The sequence below is a fragment of the Protopterus annectens genome, chromosome 5.part0, assembly GCF_019279795.1.
Source record: "Protopterus annectens isolate FY-2018-M chromosome 5.part0, PAN1.0, whole genome shotgun sequence".
Classification (NCBI taxonomy): Eukaryota; Metazoa; Chordata; order Ceratodontiformes; family Protopteridae; genus Protopterus; species Protopterus annectens.
Window position 1 is genome coordinate 1,366,572,323 of NC_056735.1, and position 12,328 is coordinate 1,366,584,650.

Consider the following 12,328-nt stretch of genomic DNA (forward strand, 5'->3'; position numbering starts at 1 on the left):
AGACTCTCTACCTCCAGCTAAGCCTGACAGGTACTACAGGGTTCCTGACTCACACCAATTTCTTTACAAAAGCCATGCTGCTGACCCAGAAACCATCTCACAGGGCCCCAAGGGAGTTAAGGCCTCCATTGCCAAAAATCCATTGCCTTCCGAGAGAGATTCCAGATCCTTAGAAAGGTGGGGAAAAAAGGTATATACCTCGGCTACCTTATCCATGAGGGCCTTAAACTGTCAGTTTCATATGCTAAAATACCAACAGTTTTTGTTATCACAGTTTGAGTAAAATGTCACAACCTGAACAACCAGACCTGAAGGAGTTGCAGGATTTGATGCATAGTGCAGAACAAGTGGGTAAGCATACCTTACAATGTGGTTTTGATGCCCTAGGGGCCTCGTGTAGAGCTGCTGTTACAGGATCAGTCATACATAGGCATGCCTGGCTCAAGGAACAAGCCTTGCCTGATCATGTCAAAGCTAAATTACTAGATGCCCCTCTTCAAAAGGATGTACTATTTGGTGCAAATGCTGAGGAGGTATTAAGGAAAATGGAGGAGAAGGCTAAATCAATGCAAACTGTGAAAGAATTTCTACAGGTTCAACCCCCACGTTTTAGTAGAAATTGGCCTTCCAAAAACTAGTCCTTTCCTGCCACAGACAGACCCCAAAGAGGCAGATACGGGCGCCCGAGGGGCAGAGGACAATCCCAAGGATCGTATAGAGGCAGACTATGGCAAGCTCCTACACAAAGAGGTGGTGAGGACAACTCGCAATCTTTCAGAAAGCAAACCCAATGACTTTCCCCTTTGCATGCCAACCAGGTTTCAAATGGCAGCCCCCTTAGGAGGAAAGCTGGCATTATTCTCAAAAAACTGGCATGTTGTCACAAAGGACAAATGGATCCTGGACATTATAAACAGAGGCTACAAATTCCATTTTTACACCCTTCCAAAAATGAGAGGCATGCCAAACCTGCCACACAATCAAAGGGCAGAGGCACAAAAGCAAATTACAGATCTCATAAACATGAAAGCTATTCAAGAGGTACCTACGCACGAACAAGGTCAAGGTTTTTATTCCAGGCTATTTCTGGTGCCAAGGAAGGGAAAAGATTGGAGACCTATTTTAGAGCTGTCCATCCTAAACACATTTCTACTCGTACCAAAATTCAAGATGCTCACTCTACAGCAACTTCTTCCCATGCTGGGCAAGGAGTCTTGGCTGGTAACATTGGACCTCAAGGAGGCATGACAAACAACGTTCTCAGTAGAAAAAACACTTTAATGTGAGGAGCAAAGCTTTCGGATAAAATCCTTTATCAATACTGAAAATACAAATGCAAATGCAGAGTATATATAGGTCTAAAAAAGTCATATGACCGGCAACCAAGAAGTCACATGACCCAATCATTAAAACAAGTAGAAATAAATAAATATGCAAAGCTAAAAAATGCAACAGCATAATGCATACATGAAAACAAAAAACATTTAAAAAAGGAAGAATGTATATTTTTAAAAAAGGGAGAATGTATATTTTTAAAAAAAGCAAAGTTTTAACCTAAAAATCACACGTACAATCATATACATAAAGAGAAAATCTCATAATCTAGATCTACTCATTCTAACCAAAATAGGTTTAAGGCTGACAGTACTATTCAAACCAGGGGGTGAGTCACCCATCAATCTAATTATCCAGTTGTATTCTTTAATTTCTAATTTGTTATTAATATCACCACCTCTGGGTGAGGGTGAAACATGGTCTATAGCTTTAAATTTAAATACATGCTGTTCACCAAAACATAGCCTGTGTTTATATAAAGCATTAGTGTCCACACATCTTGGTTTCGGACTTGTGTTCTGTGATCCTATCTTTAAGTTTACGTGTGGTTTTACCCACATAGAAAGAGTTGCATAATACACAGGTAGCAAGGTAAACCACGTGGGTGGTAACACAAGTAGCAGTTACATTGAACCTAAACAGCCTCTTACTGACTGGGTGTTCAAAGATACCTAAATGTTCATCATCAATGTCATCACAGCACGAGCAATTATAACATTTTCGTGTGCCCATAGTGCTGGATGGATGTGTTATGATATTTGTAAGAAAATCTTTGTAACAGAGGACACTCTTGAGGGTTCTCATGTTACGATATGCAAAAAATGGGACATTGCCCAGCATTACTTTTAACTCTTCAGATGCCATCAAGATTAGCCAATTCTTATGGATAATACGTTTAATACATGGTGTTTTTGTACTAAACGAAGTAACATATCTTACTTTCATCTCATTCTGGATGGACACATTGGGCAAGCCAACAGCTTGTGTTTCTATGGCGTCATTTAACATAACAGGGGCCACCCTCAACTTTCTTTCCTCTAGCACATTTAGTTTCTCATTATTTAAGATGGTAGCATCATAACCACTGTTAGTGAAATCAGCTATCATCTCATTCAACTGTTCGGAGAAGCTAGGATCTTCCGTGTTAAACCTACTGGCTCTATAAAATTGAGACCTGACAGTACCTCTAAACACATGTGGTGCATGCATACTACTTGCATGAGTGTACCTTCCTGCACAGACTTCCTTTCTATGGAGGCTTGTTCTAAGTGTACCACCGTCAAGACTCAAGTTGATATCTAAAAAATTAATAGTAATTTCAGATGAACACATTTTGAACTTCAAAAAAGATGAGATTGAATTGATGTACAGCATAAAATCATTCAAATCCTGTAACGTGCCCCCCCAAATCAAAACAGTCGTCCACAAATCGTTGAAAGAACTTTACATTATCTTTATATGGATTCAAACCACTAAATAAATGTTTCCTTTCCCACTGGTATAAAACTAGGTTGGCATAAGTATTGGCTACCGAAGTACCCATAGCCACACCTGTGAGCTGAAGATACAAGGATTCATTAAAAAGGAAAACATTATTTCTCAACACCACATCCATGAGAGTACATATTTTTTCAATTTTGTGGAAGTTGGGATCAGGACATGAGAGTAAGAATTCCCTCAACAAATCCAGGCCAATATCAGTTGGAATGACAGTAAACAAAGATACTATGTCTAGGGTTACCAAAAGGTACCTTCTTAGATGTAGAGACGGTGGTACACTTAGAACAAGCCTCCATAGAAAGGAAGTCTGTGCAGGAAGGTACACTCATGCAAGTAGTATGCATGCACCACATGTTTTTAGAGGTACTGTCAGGTCTCAATTTTATAGAGCCAGTAGGTTTAACACGGAAGATCCTAGCTTCTCCGAACAGTTGAATGAGATGATAGCTGATTTCACTAACAGTGGTTATGATGCTACCATCTTAAATGAGAAACTAAATGTGCTAGAGGAAAGAAAGTCGAGGGTGGCCCCTGTTATGTTAAATGACGCCATAGAAACACAAGCTGTTGGCTTGCCCAATGTGTCCATCCAGAATGAGATGAAAGTAAGATACGTTACTTCGTTTAGTACAAAAACACCATGTATTAAACGTATTGTCCATAAGAATTGGCTAATCTTGATGGCATCTGAAGAGTTAAAAGTAATGCTGGGCAATGTCCCATTTTTTGCATATCGTAACATGAGAACCCTCAAGAGTGTGTCCTCTGTTACAAAGATTTTCCTACAAATATCATAACACATCCATCCAGCACTATGGGCACACGAAAATGTTATAATTGCTCGTGCTGTGATGACATTGATGATGAACATTTAGGTATCTTTGAACACCCAGTCGGTAAGAGGCTGTTTAGGTTCAATGTAACTGCTACTTGTGTTACCACCCACGTGGTTTACCTTGCTACCTGTGTATTATGCAACTCTTTCTATGTGGGTAAAACCACACGTAAACTTAAAGATAGGATCACAGAACACAAGTCCGAAATCCAAGATGTGGACACTAATGCTTTATATAAACACAGGCTATGTTTTGGTGAACAGCATGTATTTAAATTTAAAGCTATAGACCATGTTTCACCCTCACCCAGAGGTGGTGATATCAATAACAAATTAGAAATTAAAGAATACAACTGGATAATAAGATTGATGGGTGACTCACCCCCTGGTTTGAATAGTACTGTCAGCCTTAAACCTATTTTGGTTAGAATGAGTAGATCTAGATTATGAGATTTTCTCTTTATGTATATGATTGTACATGTGATTTTTAGGTTAAAACTTTGCTTTTTTTAAAAATATACATTCTCCCTTTTTTTAAAAATATACATTCTTCCTTTTTTAAATGTTTTTTGTTTTCATGTATGCATTATGCTGTTGCATTTTTTAGCTTTGCATATTTATTTATTTCTACTTGATGTTCTTCGTCTCACATTGCTGCAGTCATAACCTGTGGGTAGTCCGCTGTCCTCGGTCGGCCCGAATACCAAAGAGTTAGGCTGGCGTCGGTTATGGGCGCCTGGAGCTGACGTCAGTACGTAGTAGTACTTAAGCGCATGACCGACGCCATATCCTCAGTCTTTCTTGCCGCATGGTCCGAAGCAGAAGCAGCGTTTGCAAGTGCCGTTCGGCGTTCTGAAATTTTCAATTATCGAGTTTCAGACCGAAGACCAAGTTGGGCTAAGTACCCCGTTGGGGAAACTTTTTGTCTTTTCTTGCCTCAGTTAATCCGGATGTCAGAAAAAGTTAATAATTGTATTTCTTGTGGGAAACAGATACCTCATAGGGACTATCATTCTCTCTGTATTCCTTGCTTGGGGCCTGAACACGACATTGTCGGGTGTCGCTTTTGCGCTAGATTTAATAAGCGCACCATTAAACGAAGATTAGACTGTGCCAGGCTTGTTTTCGGTAAGCGGTGTAATTACAACATGCCGTCGGATCCTCCGCTCGCTACCGCTAAAAAGCGAAAAGATAAATCTTTAAGGTCTAAACCGGATGAGTCGTCCGTTGCGGACGCCGGTTCTATGGAACCTACGGTTGAATCGGTGGATCCAGCCGAAGTCTCGGCTGAATCCCAGGGGGAACCTTTACTTTTGCAGGAGTTGGCCTCTCAGGAGTTAGGCCAGGCCGAGGGTGCTTCTCAGGTATCTGTAGTTCCATCCTTACAAAAGGTTATTAGGCCTTCTACCTCAGTGACTAAAGGCCATGCTAAAGCTAAACCTGCTCTTTCTGGTACTGGCCATAGCCCTAGTTCTTCAGGTTCTGTTCCTAAAAAACATATGTTGAAAACGGCAGAGGATTTGATTACTTTGATCAGGGGTTCTCTGCCCCCTCCAGAGAAGAGGCCTAGGGTGGAGACAGATTTGGAGGGAATGGAGCATTCTTCAGACTACTCTGAGTCCTCAGCTGAGGATATTCAGGATTTTCCTCCCTATTCAGATTCGGATGCAGAGGATTCCTGTCCTTCTGCTTCTCCTCCAGAGGATTTTTCCTTTTCTGAAACCTTACATTCCATGAGGGAACATTTCAAGTGGGAAGGTCAGGATTTTTCAGATTCTCGAAAAAGGCTTAGGGAATTTTTGTTTTTGCCACAACATAGGCCTTTGGCTATTCCCCGTCTTGGATGTTGTTCAGGATGTTTTTTCTGAAGCTTCTCTTAATCCTGATTCTTTACCCCCTGGCCCTGTCAAGCCAGACAGGTATTACAGAGTTCCAGAGGCACATAAATATTTGTATAAGAGTCCTAGAGCTGACCCGGAAACTATTATTCAAGGGCCGAAGGGTGTCAGAGCTTCTGTGGTTAAGAATCCAGTTCCTTTGGATAAAGATTCTAGAGCGTTGGATAGGTGGGGGAAAAAAGTGTACACCACTTCTACGTTAGCTATGAGGGCTTTAAATTGCCAGTTTCATATGCTGAAGTATCAGAATTTTTTGTTGGGTCAATTGAAATCTAAGGTGGATGCTTTATCTGGGGGTATAGAGTGTAAGGAATTGCAGGAGTTGGTTCATGCTTCAGATCAAGTTGGTAAACATTCCTTGCAGTGTGGCTTTGATGCTCTTCAGGCTTCATCCATGGTTGCTGCTACTGGTTCAGTTATTCGTAGACATGCCTGGCTTAAGGATCAAAATTTGTCAGAGCATGTTAAAGCTCAGATTTTGGATGCTCCTCTTCAATCTGAAGTTCTTTTTGGTTCCCCTGTGGAGTCAGTTTTGAAAAAGATGGAAGATAAAGCTAAGTCTATGCAGACGGTTAAGGATTTTTTGCAAGTGCAGCCCCCTAAGTTTAGCAGGAATTGGCCTGCTAGAGGATGGTCCTACCCTTCTTCGGATTTTCCGTCCAAGGGCAGGTCTAGACGTGGTAGGGGCAGGGCTCACGCTCAGGGTTCTTTCAGGCCTAGGACTTGGAGTTCTCCTGCACAGTCTTCTGGTGAGGGCAGGGGTCAGCCTTTTCGTAAACAAACCCAATGACCTGTATCTTCAGCTGCCAGATCCTTCTTTTCTGGCAGCTCCTCTAGGAGGAAAGTTGGCACTTTTCAAACAAAACTGGCATTTGGTCACCCAGGACAAATGGGTGTTGGACATAATAAATCAAGGTTACAAGTTTTATTTTCACACTTTTCCTCCTTTCAAAGGCATGCCAGATGTACCTCCTCAGCAAAGGCTGGAGGCTCAGGAACAAATTTCTTTGCTTTTACAGATGGGAGCAATCCAGGTGGTACCTCCGTCAGAAGTAGGCCTAGGGTTTTATTCCCGTCTATTCCTAGTGCCAAAGAAAGGAAACACTTGGAGGCCAATTCTGGACTTGTCCATTCTCAGTACCTACCTAGACATTCCAAAGTTCAAGATGTTAACATTACAACAACTTCTGCCTATGCTAGGCAAAGATCACTGGATGGTAACTCTGGATCTCAAAGAGGCCTATCTTCACATTCCTATCAGGCCCAGCTGCAGGAGATTCCTGCGATTTCGGGCTGGTACTTCTCATTATCAGTTCTCTGCATTGCCCTTTGGTTTATCTACTGGCCCCAGGGTGTTCACAAAAGTTCTGGCTCCTGTAATAGCTTTCTTCAGACAGAGGGGAATACAAATTTATCCTTATCTGGACAATTGCCTGATTCTGGCTCAAGACAAAGACAAGTTACTTCAACATCTACAGTATGTAATGGCAGTTTTAAGGTGCCTGGGGTATTCTGTGAACGAAATAAAGTCCAGTCTAGTACCCTCTCAGGACATGTGCTTTCTGGGTGTGAGACTGAATACAGCTTCTCAGATGGCTTTTCTGACCCCGAACAAACAAAGAACTCTTCACCTATACTTCCAGCAATTATCAGTACTGTCCAGGCTGACTGCAAGGACAGTCCTTCAAGCCTTGGGGTTCATGGCATCTTGCATTCTAGTACTTCCCAATGCCAAACTGCATATGAGGAAGCTACAATGGTATCTCAAAAGTGTATGGACTCAACACTGCCACGATTTGGACACTGTCATTCGGATAATACCTTGCATCCAGAAGGAATTCTTGTGGTGGGCGCAGGAATGTCACCTAAACAAGGGGCGCTCTGTGACCCGACCAGAGGCGAGTCAGATCATAACGACGGATGCCTCAGACTTGGCTTGGGGAGCACACTTCAATGGGAAATGGATTCAAGACACGTGGCCTCCCAGACTACAGCATTTGCATATCAACATGAAAGAGATGTTAGCAGTCCAGTTTGCCCTGATGGCTTTCAAGGGCCTACTTCAACCAGGACAGGTGTTGATTTCGAACAGACAACACAACAGTCATGTGGTACATCAACAAGCAGGGGGGAACCCATTCTTACCCTCTTTGCAGACAAGCAATGATATTGTGGGAGACTGCTCTGAGTTTGCACATCACTCTTCAAGCAAGGTTTCTGCCAGGAGCACAGAACTCCCTAGCAGATGTATTGAGCAGACAAATTGTGGATCCCCACGAGTGGAAATTGGATCCTCAGGTATTCCAACAGTTGACAGTGGCTTGGGGAACTCCAGACATAGATCTGTTCGCTTCTCCTCTAAATTTCCAACTACCAAAATTTTGCACAAAGATGTTCTCACCCTTTGTTTAAGCAATTTCTTAGAGGGGCAAAAAATATAAGACCCCCACGTAGAGCTCCTACTCCTTCCTGGGATCTCAATTTTGTGTTGGAGAAGCTTACTTTACCTCCTTTTGAACCTGCAGCTACATCTGAATTGAAGTTTTTGTCTTGGAAGACTGCTTTTTTGTTGGCCATTACTTCTGCTAGGAGGGTATCTGAATTGCAGGCTCTCATGGCTGTTGAACCCTTTCTGATTTTCCATAAGGATAGAGTTTCTTTGCGTACTAACCCTACTTTTATGCCAAAAGTGATTTCCAATGTGGCCTTGAACCAGTCTATCCATTTGCCTACTTTTTATGCTGATCCCCAAAATAGGGGGGAAAAAGTCTTGCATTCTTTGGATATCCACAGGCAGCTGCGTTATTATTTGAGCAGAACTAGAGAGTTCAGACAGACTCAACAGTTATTTGTTTCCTTTGCTTTGGGTTCACAAGGGAAAGCTGTTTCAAAGCAGACTATTTCTAAGTGGATTGGTCAATGTATTGCTTTTTGTTATTCTCATCATGGGAAGAATGTTCCCGCTGGGATCAGACCTCATTCCACTAGGGCTACTGCCACATCTACTGCCTTTTTGAGGGGGGTAGCTACTAAGGATATTTTGGAGGCAGCTACTTGGAGTTCAGTTCACACTTTTACTAAGCATTACCATCTCCCTCTTTATTCCAAGTCTAGGGCTGAGTTTGCCACTGCAGTCTTACAGGGCATGTTAGCAGCTCCTAATGCTTTTTAGTTTGCCAGCCTCCCTTTTCCTTTACTTTGGGATTCTACCCACAGGTTATGACTGCAGCAATGTGAGACGAAGAACATAGTACAGTTTTGTACCTACCATAAATGTAGATGTTCGAGGATTCACATTGCTGCAGTCCTATTTTCCCTCCCTCCTTCTCCTCTGTAGTTTGGGGTGGCTGTTATTCTTTTGGGATAATTGTTATTTTCTCACTTGTGGTTGTTGGGTATTTACTATTTTGGCTCTGACCTTTCTTTTTTAAGGCCTTCTGACATCTGGGGCAAGAAAGACTGAGGATATGGCGTCAGTCATGCGCTTAAGTACTACTACGTACTGACGTCAGCTCCAGGCGCCCATAACCGATGCCAGCCTAACTCTTTGGTATTCGGGCCGACCGAGGACAGCGGACTACCCACAGGTTATGACTGCAGCAATGTGGATCCTCGAACATCTACATTTATGGTAGGTACAAAACTGTACTTTTTAATGATTGGGTCATGTGACTTCTTGGTTGCCGGTCATATGACTTTTTTAGACCTATATATACTCTGCATTTGCATTTGTATTTTCAGTATTGATAAAGGATTTTATCCGAAAGCTTTGCTCCTCACATTAGTGTTTTTTCTACTGAGAACGTTGTTTGTCTTGCTGGACCTCTTGGCATTTGTGTTTGGACCTCAAGGAGGCATACCTGCATGTCCCAATCAGACAAAATTGCAGAAGGTACCTCAGATTTCTTGCAGGTTCAACCCATTATCAATTCTCTGCATTGCCCTTTGGCTTATCTACTGCGCCCAGAGTATTCACGAAATGCCTGGCATCAGTAATTGCCTACTGCAGACTTCAAGGGATACAAATATACCCCTATTTGGACGACTGCCTGATCCAAGCGGACAGCAAGCACATTCTTCTGAAACGTCTGGCTTATGTAATAATGTTATTGAAATCTCTGGGATACACAGTCAACAAAAATAAATCAAGGCTAATACCCTCACGGAAGATAATTTTCCTGGGTGCCAAATTGGACACAAACACCCAGATGGCCTACCTCATGCCAGAGAAGCAGGGGCAACTAATACAATACTTCAGCACACTAACAAATTGTACCAGGCTGATTGCAAGGAAAATCCTGCAGGCTCTGGGATTCATGGCATCTTGCATCTTTCTAATCCCATGTGCAAAGCTGCATATGAGGAAACTACAATGGTACCTGAAAAACATACGGTCTCAACACAGCCACAGTTTGGAAACAATAATACCACTAATTCCATGTCTGCAAAAGGAATTTCTGTGGTGGGCTCAAGCATGTCAAACAAACACAGGTCTTCCATTCAGCAAGCCTCAAGCAAATCAAGTCATCACAACAGACGCCTTGGACTACGCCTGTGGGGCGCACATGACAGATCGGTGCATTCAGGGCAAATGGTCCCAAAAAGAAAAGCACCTTCACATCAATCAAAAAGAAATGCTAGCAGTAATAAATGCTATTATAGCTTTCAAGGACCTTCTACAACCAGGTCAATTATTGATAAGAACGGACAACACCACAGTTATGTGGTACATAAACAAACAGGGAGGAACACATTCTTACCCCCTGTGCAGACTGGCCATGTCACTTTGGAACATGGCCATCGACTTACAAATGGAACTACAAGCACAGTACTTGCCAGGCAAGGAAAACACGCTGGCAGACAACCTAAGCAGGAATATGACAGCTCCACACGAATGGAAATTGCATCCAAAAGTTTTTACAGAAATAATCCAAGAATGGGGAAGGCCAGACATAGATCTCTTTGCCTCCCACAAGAATCATCAATTGACAAAATTCTGCTCAAGGATCTTCCATACAAAGGCCTGGAGAGTGGACGCTCTTTCTTTCAGTTGGACATCAATGACAGTTTATGCCTTCCCTCCTCTTCCTCTGCTGCCCAAAGTTCTATTAAAGACCAAAGCAGACAGACCAAAGATGATTCTCATTGCTCCGGACTGGCCAAGGCAACACTGGTACCCACTCCTGAGGAGCCTGACGCATTTCCCACCATGGACCCTGCCTCTAATGCCTCCTCTTCTGACTCAGCACAGTTTCAAAACTCTTCACAGCCAGCTAAAAACACTCAATCTAGCCGCATGGAAAGATTCCTTAGCATCACAACAGGCCCTACTCTCCAAGGAGGTGCAGGATGTCATTTTGGAGGCCAGAAGACCATCAACTAGAAAAGCTTACTCCGCAAAATGGAAACGTTTTTGTGTCTGGAATGAGAAAAAGGGCCAGGATCCTGGAAAACTGAATTTACCTCAAATACTACAATATTTGGCTGAACTGCTAAGCAGTGGACTTTCTTTCTCCTCCATTAAAATACATGCCTCAGCCATTTCTGCAGAATACAACACTGATCCACCTTTATTCTCTCACCCTCTCTTAAGACAGTTCCTCAGAGGGGCTAAGAATTTAAGGCCTCCAAGGAAACAACCAATACCTGCTTGGGATCTTAATTTAATTCTGGAAAAATTGACCTTACCTCCCTTTGAGCCAGCTGCCTCATCAGATTTGCAATATTTGTCCTGGAAAACAGCTTTCCTTCTGGCTATCACCTCAGCTCGTAGAGTTTCAGAACTACAGGCTCTCATGGCTGTCCAGCCTTTTATCATCTTCCATCAGGACAGAGTTTAGATTCTGAACCAACCCGTCCTTTATGCCTAAAGTGGTATCCAGGGTAGCTTTAAATCAGGTCATACATTTACCTACTTTTTATCCTAATCCTCAAAACAAAGGGGAGAGATTACTACATTCCTTGGACATCCACAGACAGCTGCGTTATTATTTGGACAGAACAAAGCCTTTCAGAAAATCAGAACAGCTCTTTGTGGCCTATGCGGTAGGAGCTCAAGGGAAGCCAATTTCCAAACAGACAATCTCAAAATGGATAGCCCACTGCATACGCTTTTGCTACTCCTTTCATGGCAAAACTGTTCCTACAGGCATTAGAACTCATTCCACCAGGGCCACAGCCACCTCTGCAGCCTTCCTCGGAGGAGTTCCTACCAAGGATATTTTGGAAGAAGCCACTTGGAGTTCTGTGCATACCTTCTCCAAGCACTACAACCTACCATTATACTCCAAATCTAGAGCAGGCTTTGCCACTGCAGTCTTGCAGGGCATTTTGGCTCCTCCTAGTTCCAGCTAGTGCCTACCACCCCTTCTTAGCTTTGGGATTCTACCCATCTGTTATGACTGCAGCTGTATGCACGATGAACATAGTACAGTTTTGGTACCTACCATAAATGTAGATGTTCGAGTGCTAATACAGCTGCAGTCCAGGTTTCCCTCCCACCTTCCCCTCTTGGGACAGGCCTATAGGCTAACGCATCCTCATACAACCTGATTGGGGTTTTCATTTATGATGTATTTGCTTGCAACTACTGTATTTTGATTATATAGCACTGCATTATCACACAAATTTATTATTGCCTTCCTTCTGGGGGCACCTGACATCTGGGGCAAGAAAAACTGAAGAAAATGGCGTCGGCTGGTTCTTTTATCCCCGTCGCACTGACGTCAGGGAAGAAGCGACGACAACCGACGCCGGACCT

General features: G+C 42.8%; 1 protein-coding gene across 1 annotated transcript in view; it reads left to right on the forward strand.

The window, feature by feature from the left end:
* The window catches only part of TMEM126A (transmembrane protein 126A), a 385,068-nt gene that overhangs the window by 52,346 nt on the left and 320,394 nt on the right, over window positions 1–12,328 (forward strand). The gene's annotated exons all lie outside the window — the stretch shown is intronic.